The 12,539-nt window shown below is 47.3% G+C and overlaps 1 long non-coding RNA gene across 1 annotated transcript in view; it reads left to right on the top strand.

Annotated features, from left to right (window-relative positions):
- Nucleotides 1–12,539, top strand: part of LOC102378064 — a 45,994-nt gene that overhangs the window by 16,404 nt on the left and 17,051 nt on the right. The window contains exon 2 of the long non-coding RNA XR_324260.1: nt 8,815–8,963. This is a non-coding gene — a long non-coding RNA (uncharacterized LOC102378064). The remainder of the gene's footprint in view (nt 1–8,814; nt 8,964–12,539) is intronic.

Raw genomic sequence — 12,539 nt, 5'->3', positions numbered from 1 at the left:
TCACTCACACGAAGTTTGCTAGGCTCCGTGGAACTTTGCGCGCAGGGAAGGGTACATCGAGGGATCGTTCGGCGACGGGGAGAGGTGAGAGGCTGATCAGACCCCTGTAGCCTTCTTGATATACACGCTGGGTCCGATAGACTCTGCAGCGCTTAGAGATCTTCACGAGACATGAAGTTCTCCTCCTCCAGATAGTCGTGGAGTCCTCCAACTTGGGCGGAAACCGCTCAAGCCTCTTATACGGCTAGCAAGCCAATCGCTAGCCGCCACATAGGAATAATTTAGAACTGGCCAATAGTGGGGCACGAATCTGAATACAAATGGCGGGAACTCCTTGCAACGTGCATCTCCTTTCTGCAACTCAGAAATGCACCCTGCAAAGAAAGCTCCGAGTGGCAGGAAATAATTTAGCAGTGCCGAAGCACACACAAACAAAAATCACACCCTTGGGTTGTGACACCCCTATGGTCCTCTCCCCCCTCCTCCAGTTCTGCCTCTCCTGCCCCTACTTACCAGCTCCAAGTCTGGCTCCAGCTCCCTGCTGCAGCCACCAGGTACTGCCCAAACCATTGAAGCTCTCCGAATCTTTTCTGAAGATCTGGAGAGCTTCAAATCAATTAGGACCTTTTAATTGGTCCCCTGATTCAATTCAGATTTGGAGATTTGGCCACCAAATTGGGCCAAATCTCCTCCAAATCGAATCACCACGCAAAGATTTGCACAGCTGTACCATGCATGTTTTACAGCACTGTAATTTAGAGCACTTTTTATAGCACTATAAATTTACAGTGCTTGTAAACATGCTGGAAGTGCAGTGTTTGGGGGTGGGGGGCAGGGGGTCTAAGCCTCCATGCACTTCCCAAGCTAGGAGGCAGGTGGCACTCTGCAGCCTCCTGGGGTTTCTTCACTGGTCAGAAATTTGACCAGCATACGGAAGTTGTTTAAAGTGCATAAAATACAGCACTTCAAATTTAATACCTCATTTACCAACTGTTAATTTAAAGCACTGTACTTATTTTTGAAGTTCTTTAAAGCCATGCACTTCTGTTAAGTCACAGCAATAAAGTGCTTTCAATGGCAACAAAAGCACACCTGGAGCCACTGGGCATCCAAGATAAAACTTTAGAATTTAGGTTTTGTTTAATCTGAAAGCATTTGAAATATGCAGTCAAAGGCAAGCCAGCAGGCTAATCCACTATGAAATAGAAACTGAAATAACCTTATCCACCCATCAACACATTAGCTTCTGCACTGACCACAAGCTGAAATGATATGCTTTTACTCTGGCAGCATTTGCACAGACTACATTATGCTTCCCAGCCACACTCAGTACAGACGCGCACACAGACGAATTCCTGATTGGACAAATAGCATACTGAGGCAATCTTTCTACATGCTTTACATTAAGGGTCTGTATTCCAACAAATCTCACTGAAGATTGTGTCACTGGACACAAAGCTTCATATATAAACCTATTGTGTCAAAGAAATCAAAGGTTGCAAGTCACAAATGAGGTAATGATACATATTATGAGACAAAATCTATGTGCTGAGACAATAGGTACCCTACGTATCAGGTATACAGTGACTTCTCCAAACTTAAAAACTGTTCAAAAGTGTCAGACTTTTAAAAAATCTTGTAAGAAAAGCTGAAGATAAGATGAAACTACCAGGGAAACAGAGCAAGAAAGATTTGGCCCATACTATCTAACAATTTTCCTGAAGTGCCTCATTAGAATCAATAAGATCCTTCAAAATGTGTGTGTGTGTGTGTATATATATATATATATATATAATATATAATTACTTGATTTGCAGCTCTAACTCACTACTATATATTGAACTCAGCATAACTGATTAATATGAATTTGTAGCCCTTTCAGCAGGTGTTACCCAGCATAAGGGCCAAGTCTAAATTCTATCAATTAAAAAGAATTTAATAATAGAATTATAGAGAAGAAGGGCTGGAAGGGACCTCCATAGGCAGGCTTGGCAGGATTTGATTTTTATCAATGCTCATCGATTTCACCTATTACTCACAGACCATCAATTTATAGAAAGGAGATGTACAAAAAATCTGGGATAAGGCTATGGAAATCTGGGGCAGGTGGCAGTATACATGCGTGTGCACATGCACATACACACACAAGCACATGTACGTGCACACACACACACAGGCACATACATGGCAGCCACTGCAGACAGGGTGGGGGAAGCTCTGGCTGTGCCGCCTGTGCGCTGCTGCTCTGTCATTGGTTTGGGAATCCACTGCGGGAGTCGGAGGCCATGCTGGTAGGGCTGTGCTGGGAGGGGGAGGTTGGAGAGGCAGGGCTGCTGTCAGCTAGGAGCTCAGTGCTGCCAGCCACTCACTCTGCCCAGGTCTCAGCCTGGGATCAGATGCCAAACTCTCGGTGAGCCTGGGCTGGCCCCTGCATGATCAGGGCTCACTAGGAGTTTGGCCCCTGCCCCAATCATATAGGGGCCAGGCTGGGGTTGGTGGTGTTGAGCCCCAGCTCAAGTCTGGGATCGTGCCCGGTATGCAAAAGCCAATAAAGATACCAGGGGTGAAAGTATAAAGATTTATTGCTAGCAATACAAGGTGCAAGCGGAATAATTTCACGTAACAAGCACACAGAGTCTTAATTATGAGCATCTTTTATACAGGAGTATTGGACCTTCATAAGCATTCTTGTTTGCTAATTGGTTATAAGGGAGTGACGCAAGGAGTTCTTTACTGAGCATGTCTCTATACCTGTGTTTTAGCTATGTATCTCATTTCCATACATGTATGTTTCATTAGCATACTTTCTCCCCACCTAGGGGTGTGAATCTTAATATTTAAATCAGCTCTTTGCCCTACTCCACTAATTCTGTTTTTGTTTTCAAGCCTCCTTTATCTAAGACTGTCTTCTCCTTATCATTGCAATTGAGCATTAGTTACAGAACAGAGACTTTTGCTTGGGCTATGTGTAGTGGTTTCTAGGTCAAACCTAACACTGCCACTGGCCCCCGGAGGCAGCACCTGGCTTCTGTCACCTGGCAGGCAGATCGGAGGCACGCACCTCTGGGAGGACTCCGGCACAGCCCCCACAGCCCTCCCTGGGGTGCCAGCAAGCCCCCAATCTGCCTGCCGGCTGACAGGAGCTGGATGCTGCTGCCTGGGGCCAGCGGGGCCGGAGCAGATCAACTCGTGTGAGGACCCACCAACCCAATCCTGAGGCAGGGGGGGGTTCTGGCACCCTCCTCGACCTGGCTCCAGTACGGGGCTGGGGCAGATCAGCTCATGTGGGGACCTGCTGCCCTGATCCTGGGGCGGGGGAGGGTCCCCACATGAGCTGATCTACCCTGGCCCTGTACCAAAGCCGGGTCAAGGAGGGTGCCTGGGGCCAGTGGCAGCACTGATCCTCCCAGCACTGGGTGTGGGCTGTGCCCAGTGCTGGTCTGCCATCTGGCAGGCAGATTGAGGGCCTGCACCCCCAGGAGGACTCTGGCACAGCCCCTGAAGCCCTTTCGGGGGTGTGGGCGAGCCCCTGATCTGCCTGCTGGATGCCAGCTGAAATTTCACACAGCTCTACTGCTCTGCTCCTACTGCCCTCTGGTGTTCCCACTGGGATTGTGTCCTCCATTACTAGAGCAGAAAAGTTGCACAAGACTAAAAGGCTGGAAGATTTCACTGGGGAAATAGTATAGTTCCCAGAAAATACAAGGTGTTGTTTCTGATTACTTGGGTTTTACTCAGGTAGAAATTCTCTAAAATGAAGGGTCAAGATTAGACTACTGGGGTAACTTTGGGGCAGTCAGCAAAGGGAGATGATGAGGGGAAAAGTGGGGCTAGAGCAATGAGCAGTAATGAGGAAGGATGGCCTAGACAATAGGAATCAGAACCTGTGTTTAAAGAAGAGTGTATCACACATGAGGATTACATTTTCTCTCATACAACATGCACCTTTCTACTCAAAACTGGGGTGCATGTTTTATGTGGGGAAGCTGATTTTGTTCTTTGGGGTTGGAAGCACCCTGGTTTGATTTCTGCCCTGCAGTACATCAGCTGTGGTATTACTGTTGAAGCAACTGAGGGAGTTAACTTCATTGTTCTTCACTGTATAGGTGTTAACTATAGTTTCTTCTTTGTAATGGTCTTGATATTCCACTAATCAACCTAACCTATCCTAGGGCAAGTTTGTTGTTTGCTAGCTGCTCCTGGTCTCTCATTTCAGGGCTTCTTTAGCTGTTTAGCTCGGACTCTTTAACTTTTTACAAAATCATAGATGGAGACTAGTCTTCAGCAGCAGCTAGGAATTCAGGTTTAGTTATGTGTGAAAGGAAGGGCGAGTCATTTGAGATTAAGCTTTGTCCAAGGTCAATGAAGCCATGACTGTGAAAAAAAATCCCTTTTCTTTATTTTGAGTTTCAGAACACAAGGTGCATGTTATTTGGGAGTGCACTGTATGCACGAAAATACAGCAGTGACTTCAGCAAAGGAGATAGAGATTGGCAGGGCTACTGGCAGGGGTGGCACCAGCCTTTTCCTGGTGGAGGGGCTGAGGTTGGCTAGACAGAAAATTGAGGGGCTGTGCCTATACATCTTCTGGCCAAACATATTTATTTGGCCAGGCCAGGAGTGCCACACCTCTGCAGGCAGGAGTGGGGAGGGATCAGCTGTGTCGGGTAGATGGTGGCAGCCCAGAGTGGGGAGAGTGGGGGGCTTGGACAGGGGCAGCGCTGGAAGGGGTGGCTATGGTAGGGCTAAGGTGAATTTTGGGGTAGCTATAGCCCCCGCCCCAAGCCCCTTCCCTTAGTGCCGCCCCTGGTTACTGGACCTAACAATTGGGTCAGCATGCATTCGTTTGTACATTTAGGAACTGGGGGCATTTTATTATTGCTGGGGATTATTTTATGCATCTTTGAGAGGCAAGGATTTTTATGGATTATATGTTTTATTGGACCAACTGTATAGTTGAAGGGATATAGACAAGCTTTTGGGTACCAAGTACCCTTCCTCAAGTCTGAGAAAAAAGCAGACACAGTTTGAGCTAAATAGAAGATAGAATAAAAGTCTGTGTAAAACTCCCTATGTAGATAAAACAGGATAAAAGGGACATTATGAGGTAGCTAACAGACAAGATAAATGCAGTAGAAAAGGTAAATTGATTCATGGAAGAGTAAGACCATTCAAGAGGATCATTATCACCCATGGGGTGTAGAAAGATTATCAGGGATCAAACAGATAATAATGAGACATAAAGTCAATGTCTGTGTTTAGCCCTTGATTCTGTGTGTCCAGTAAGCGAAATATTTTTTCTTCCTAAGCCTGTTTTTTGAAAGTGTTTTCTAAATTTTCCTTGCGCATGGAGATTGTGAGGACATAAAGCAGGGGCAGGCAAAATATGACCCGCAGGCTGGATCCAGCCCCCCAGGTCATTCTATCTGGCCTATGAGACCCCTAAAAAATTTAGAAAATATTTATCTGCTCCTGGCTGCCTGTAAAAGACGACAGGAGCCAGGGGAAGTAGGCCCCAGGGGGAGCTGGCAGCAGGAGGCAGGAGCCCAGCCCCACCCCCCCCAGCCATTTCCTTGATTCCTGCCCCCGCCCTGCTCCAGCACCACATGGCTCCCAGCTGCACCACTGGACTGGGAAGCACGTGGCCTGTGCCAGGGTGTGTGCCCACGCGCACAGGCAGGGGCATTGTGTGTGTATGTATTCATAGGGTGAATCCCATATGCACACCCCACCATACACATGCACCCACACCCTCCTTCACACTGCCATACATGCAGACCCCCACACCCATTCCCACCAACACCCCACATATCCACATACACCTGCATGCTCCCTTACCTCACATACCCGCACACCCACATCTCCCCGCAAACCTATACCCCCCCACAGTATACAAGCTTAAGACTTCTTTTTAAGCTATTGTGTAATCACCTCTATGTATATTACTCAAACATATATAAACCAGGACAAAAATATTTTTTGAAATCAAATTAATGAATGTTTTAGATGTTCACTTTTTAGAATATAATTGGATATTTTTCTGGTTCTGAGATGGCAAAACCCCTTGCTGAAAGGAGTACTTCTGGGGGCAAGGGGAGGGACTTCTGGTGGCAAAGGTCAGGGGTTAGGGGGCAGGACTTCCAGTTACAAGATGGTGACCAGGGGGTGGGGCACCCGGCAAAGGGCGGGGCTACCCATGTGGCCCTCGACAACTTGCCAAAACTCAGTAAGCAGCCCTCCGCACAAAATAATTGCCTGCCCCTGGCGTAAAGGGAGTGTTTGTTCTATGAAAAGCGTTTTCTTACCCTGCTTGTTTGTCTCTTGTCCTTTATCTGTTTTTCTGCAATCGTTCATTTTGGCATGTCTTTTTTGTCTAGTTTCACCCATGTAGTTTTCATGATAATTTTTAGTGTAATGGATGGAGTATACCACATTCTGGGATAGACATGTATAGGAATTGTGGATTCTGATGGTTTCATTGTGAGGGGCATTGATTGTTGCAATGGTAGAAAGGATTTGACAGGTTTTGCATTTATTGTTAAGGCAGGGTTGTGTTCTATTTTGTGTCTGTTAGTCAGCAGGGATTTTGCTTCTGATGATGACTTGGCGGAGATAAGAGGGTTGCTTGAAAACCAGGAATTGCAGGGTGGAGGATTAGGAACATTTCCTTCAAAGTCAGATATTTTTTGAATATAGGCTGTAACTATTTGATGATCCTTTTTGTCAGTTCAAGTGTAGGATGGTAGGTGACAGTCAAGGGTGTTGCAGTTAGTGGGGGTTTCCTTTTTGTATTGTAGTAGGTTGCTGTTGTGGTATTTGGATGTCTTTTTTCAAACATACGGTCTGTTTCTGTGCTTGAGTGTCCTAACTGGATAAAAACAGTTTTCAAATTGTCAAGGTTTAGGTATTGTGCAGATTCTTCTCAGAGCATCTCAGCTCCTGATTGTAGATTATAGATTTTTTTTTCTGTTTGTTTGGTATGGTTGCTATCTTTGTGGATGTAAGTATTGGTTGGCTTTAGAATAATAAAATTGTAGAAAATGAGGGTTGGAAGAGACCTCAGGAGGTCATCTAGTCCAAACCCCTGCTCAAAGTAGGACCATCCCCAACTAGATCATCCCAGCCAAGGCTTTGTTTAGCTGGGTCTTAAAAACCTTCAAGAATGGAGATTCCACCACCACTCTGGGTAACCTATTCTAGTGTTTTACGTCCCTCCTAGTGAGAAAATTCTTCCTAATATCTAACCTAAACTTCCCTTACTGCAACCTGAGACCGTTGCTCCTTGTTCTGTCATCTGTCACCACTGAGAACAGCCTAGCTCCATCTGCTTTTGAACCACCCTTCAGGTAGTTGAAGGCTGCTATCAAATCCCCTATTAGTCTTCTCTTCTGCAGACTAAATAAGCCTAGTTCCCTTAGCCTTTCCTCATAAGTCATGTCCCCCTGCCCTCTCACCATTTTCATTACCCTCTGCTGGACTCTCTCCAATTTGTCCACATCCTCGCCTTTCGTGAGTGGGGGGGGGGGGGGAGGGGGGAGGCAAAACTGGACACAGTACTCCAGAAGTGGCCTCCCCAGTGCTGAATAGAGGGGAAAATCACTTCTCTTGACCTGCTGGCAACACTCCCACCAATGTAGCCCACTATGCTGTTAGCCTTGGCAACAAGGGCACACCGTTGGCTCATATTCAGCTTACTGTTCACTGTAAAACCCCAGGTTCTTTTCTGTAGAACCGCTGCCTAGCCAGTTGGTCTCAAGCCTGTAGGGGTGCATGGAATTGTTCTGTCCTAAGTGCAGGACTTTGCACTTGTCCTTGTTGAACCTCATAAGATTTCTTTTGGCCCAATCCTCCAATTTTTCTAAGTCACTCTGAATCTTAGCCCTACCCTCCAGCATATCTACTACTCCCTTCAGCTTGTTGTCATCTGCAGTCTTGATGAGGGTGCACTCTATGCCATCTCCCAGGTTGTTAATGAAGATAGTGAACAAAACTGGCCCTAGGACTGACCCCTGGGACACTCCACTTTATACCGGCTGCCAACTAGACATTGAGTCATTGATTACTACTCTCTAAGTCTGATGCTCCAGCCAGTTTTCTATCCACCTTACAGTCCTTTCATCCAGCCCATACTTCCTTAGCTTGCCTGCGAGAATGTTGGGGGAGACTGTATCAAAAGCCTTGCCAAAATCAAGTTATACCACATCCACTGCTCTCTCCACATTTACAGAACCAGTCATCTCATCATAGAAGGCAGTCAGGTTGGTCATTCATGACTTGTCCTTGGTGAATTCATGCTGACTGTTCCTGATCATCTTCTTCTCCTCCAAGTGCTTAATGGATTCCTTAAGGACCTGCTCCATGATTTTTCCAGTGACTGTGGTGAAGCTGACTGATCCGTAGTTCCCTAGACCTTCCTTTTTGGATTTAACTTTGTGGATGTAACCCATGGTGGCCCATGTGTTTTCTATATATAGTAGTTTGAAGGCTGTCATCCTGGATGTGGATTGAGGCATATTGAAAACTGATGTTAATGTAGGAGTATTCCAGGGAGAATTTGATTGAAGAGTAAGGTTGTCAAACCTGTGGTGGAAATCAGCAACTGAGTCCAGGCGTTCAGTCTAGACAATGAAAATATCATCTATGTATCACAGGTATAGTACAAGTTTAGTGGTGCGGTTTTCCAGAAAATTCTTCCTCCAGGTGGTTTATGAAGAGGCTGGTATATTGGAGTTCCATCTTTGTGCGCATAGTTTGTAGGAAGTGTCTGCTGTTGAAAATGAAGTTGTGTAACTTGTTCATTAATGTATTTTGTAGAGTGCAGTCTACTTTTGGAGGATCAATTTTTGGTCTGGGCTTCCCAAAAAGGGTTGATGCTGCCCAAGGAGTCCTTTACCATACAATATGCATACCTGAGATGCAGATCCCATTTACTGTCTGACACAAAGGAAACAAATTCCATGACAGTAAGTAAAAAACTCAACTTTCTTATACATAATACATTTAATATCCTTTATTCTATCTTCCCACCCCCACATAAATACATACTAACATGGTTTTCAGTTGGCAGTTCTATCTAACCTAATGCTTATTGATTATTTTCAAGGGCTATTATACTGTTCTCCAGGCTGCTTAACACACCAGGGGCCTGCAGGCTAGATTCCAGCTCTGGTGCCCTAGTCTCATGCTGCCTGACTCTCTGGAATGATGCAGAATGTAGGGCAGGGTGGCAGCTTAGAGACTGACAGGTTCAGAGAGGCATGAGGTTCCATAAGCAATAGTCTACTTCATCAGATGTCTTGAATAGACTTCAGACTAATGCCGCTAACCATCGCTCTACTCTATAAGGAGCCTTTGTATTGTAATTCAAGTAACTTCCTCTTTTGGGCCAGTAAGAGGCAGCTACAGGCAAGTCCTATTAAAGCAGGAAAAGAAAACAGAAAATTCTGTAAGAAAAATACTGAATTTTGTAGCACGTTCAAAAAATAATGGATTCCATGGCAATGGAATCATGGAGTTCACCAGGCCCCAACTGAGAAAAATAGGAGTGTTCATGCCTTTTTATAGATAATTAACAAATTGCCTGTCATGAATGATGGGGTGGGGGGGGCGGGGATGGAGTGCTGCTGCTCAGTGCCCCACAGTGCCGCCTCTCCACCTTCAGCTCTGTGAGACCCCCTGCATCCCCTCACACCCCATCACTCTCAGTGTGGTCCTGTGCACCCCCCATCCCCTGCCACTCCACCCCGCACCGCTGCCAGCTCCTAGAAACAGGGGGGAGGGGAGCTGGCCACATGACGGTGGCCAGAGACATGCGGCAGGATGCAACATGCCCCCGCTCCCTGCCTCTCCTCCCCCTCTCCTTCCTCCCTGCCACCTCCCCCTCTCTGCTGGCTGTTGTCAGGGCCGGGCAGTGGGCAGCAAGGGGGTTGCAGCAGCGGTGGCGGGGGTGATGGCCCTGGAAACCCCCCCTTCCCATTCCCGCTCCCTGCCTCCCTCCCTTCCTCCTGTCTTCCCCACTGTCTCTCCCTCCCTGCTGGCTGTTACTGGGTGTAGGGGCGGCATGGTGGCTCCCTTGGGCCCTCTGTCTATAATGCTCCAGTTCCTCTCAGCCAATCAGCATGTGCCCTCTTGGTGGTGAATGCACAGTTGGCCCAGAACATTACAGACAGACAGACAGACTAAGGCTTTTGTTATAGTAGAATGTTTTAGGTTCTGGAAATTCAGGCAGATGACACTGTATCCAGTTCATGCTACCAAGGTTATTTTAATGACTAGAACAAATTAGTCATCCAAATGTGCAGAAGGGCCCGCTGGCACCGCGCCACTCTCGGGGGTCTAGTGGGGTCCCTCCATCCCACTGAAGGAAGGGTCAGATAAGTGCCCCCCGCTACCCTGTCTCACACACTGGCAGTCCAGTCATGTGGCTCCCTGGGGGGCTGGGCCAAGTAGGAGCTGGGGGCGGGGGGGTGTGACCCTCCTCAGATCAACTCAGCTGCCTCCCTGAGGCAGATGACACTGTATCATCAGATGGTCGCAAAGGTTCCTTGTGTGTGGATGAGCTCTATCTGACTCAAGAAGTCTATGGACCGACAAGAGGCAAAGCACTGCTCGACCTGGTACTGGCAATGGGGGATGACTTAATCAGCAACCTAACGATTGAAGGGAAGCTGGGAGACAGCGACCATGATCTGATTACCTTCACCATCTGTCATAAAGCTGGCAAGTCAGTCAGCAAAGCAGAAGTCCTCAACTTCAGAAAAGCTGACTTTGACAAGCTCAAGAGGTTTGTTGATGAGGCCCTAAGGGACCTCGACCCAAAAGGGAGGGGGGTTCAGGAAGAGTGGTTACAAGGGAGCGATCCTGGAAGCTCAAGCAATGTCTATCCCATCTCAGAGGAAAGTTAGAAAAAGGGCACAGCAGCCCCCTTGGCTCTGCAGGGAACTAGTGGACCTCCTGCATCTAAAAAGAAAGACCTATAAAGGATGGAAGGCTGCGTCCACCCCAAAGGAGGAGTACTTTGCACTGGTCTGGACCTGTAGGGAGCTACCAGGAAAGCTAAGGCTGTGACTGAACTCCAACTGGCTACACATATGAAGGACAATAAAAGTCCTTTTTTAGATATGTGGGGAGCCAGAGGAAAAGCAAGGATAACATTGGGCTCCTGCTTCACCATATGGGTCAAATGACAGCCAACACCCAGGAAAAAGCCAACCTGCTTAATGGGTATTTTGCGTCGATCTTTCACCAGCCCCAAAGGACGGTCCTGCTCAGTACGGTATGGGACAGCCAGGGCGAAGGAGAATTGTTACCCTTCATCAATGTTGCCCATGTGAAGGAACACCTTAAGAGGCTGGTCACCTTCAAGTCAGCTGGCCCAGACAGCTTACACCCCAGGGTACTTAAGGAGCTGGCAAGCATCATAACTCTGCCACTGGCACAGATCTTTGAGAATTTGTGGTGCTCAGGCAAAGTGTCCAAAGATTGGAAGAAGGCCAATGTAGTGCCTATCTTCAAGAAAGGGAGGAAAGTAGATCCAGGGAACCGCAGGCCCATCAGCCTGACCTCTATCCTGGGGAAGATCTTGGAAAAAATCATCAAAGAGACCATTCTTGACAAACTGGCTGAAGGTAACTTCCTGAGGGATAGCCAGCATGGGTTTATCGCGGGTAGGTCAATCTCATCTCCTTCTATAACCAGGTGACATATTACCTGGACAAGGGAGAAGAGATAATGTCATATATCTTGATTTTAAAAAAGCTTTCAATCTTGTATCCCATGGTCATCTCATAGAAAAACTGGCCAACTGCAGCCTTGGCTACATCACAAACCACTGGCTGGGGAATTGGCTTCAAGGTCGGACCCAGAGAGTGGTAGTTGATGGAAGTCAATCATTGTGGTGTGCCATGACCAGTGGGGTCCCCCGAGTCTCTGTCCTTGGGCCTATACTCTTTAACATCTTTATTAATGATGTGGACTTTGGTATCAGAAGCGGACTGGCCAAATTCACTGATGACACCAAACTATAGGGTAAAGAGTCCACACCCCAGGACAGGATGGTGATCCAGGTTGACCTTGACAGGCTCGGAAAATGTGTGGACAAAAACCTGCCTTCAACACCAAAAAATACAAGGTACTCCATCTTGGGGGAAAAAACCCCAGAGCATGCTTATAGGCTCAGCAGCGCTACACTTGTTAACACTACGGCTGAAAGGGACTTGGGGGTCATGATTGACCACAAGATGAATATGAGTCACCAATGTGATGTTGCAGCCGGCCAAGCGAGCAAAGCTCTGGCTTGCATCCATAGACGCTTCTCTCCAAATCCCAGGATGTTATCCTCCCACTGTACTTGGCCTTGGTGAGGCCGCAGCTGGAGTACTGCATCCAGTTCCGGGCTCCACAATTCAAAAAGGATGTGGAGAAGCTTGAGAGAGTCCAGAGGAGAGCCATGCATATGATCAGAGGTCAGGAAAACAGGCCTTATGATGGGAGGCTGAGAGCTATGGGACTCTTCACCCTGGAAAAGTGCAGGCTCGGGG

This window comes from Alligator sinensis, unplaced genomic scaffold (assembly GCF_000455745.1).
Source record: "Alligator sinensis unplaced genomic scaffold, ASM45574v1 scaffold55_1, whole genome shotgun sequence".
Classification (NCBI taxonomy): domain Eukaryota; kingdom Metazoa; phylum Chordata; order Crocodylia; family Alligatoridae; genus Alligator; species Alligator sinensis.
The sequence above is the reverse complement of the archived record's forward strand: the minus strand, read 5'-3'. Positions and strand labels throughout refer to the sequence as shown.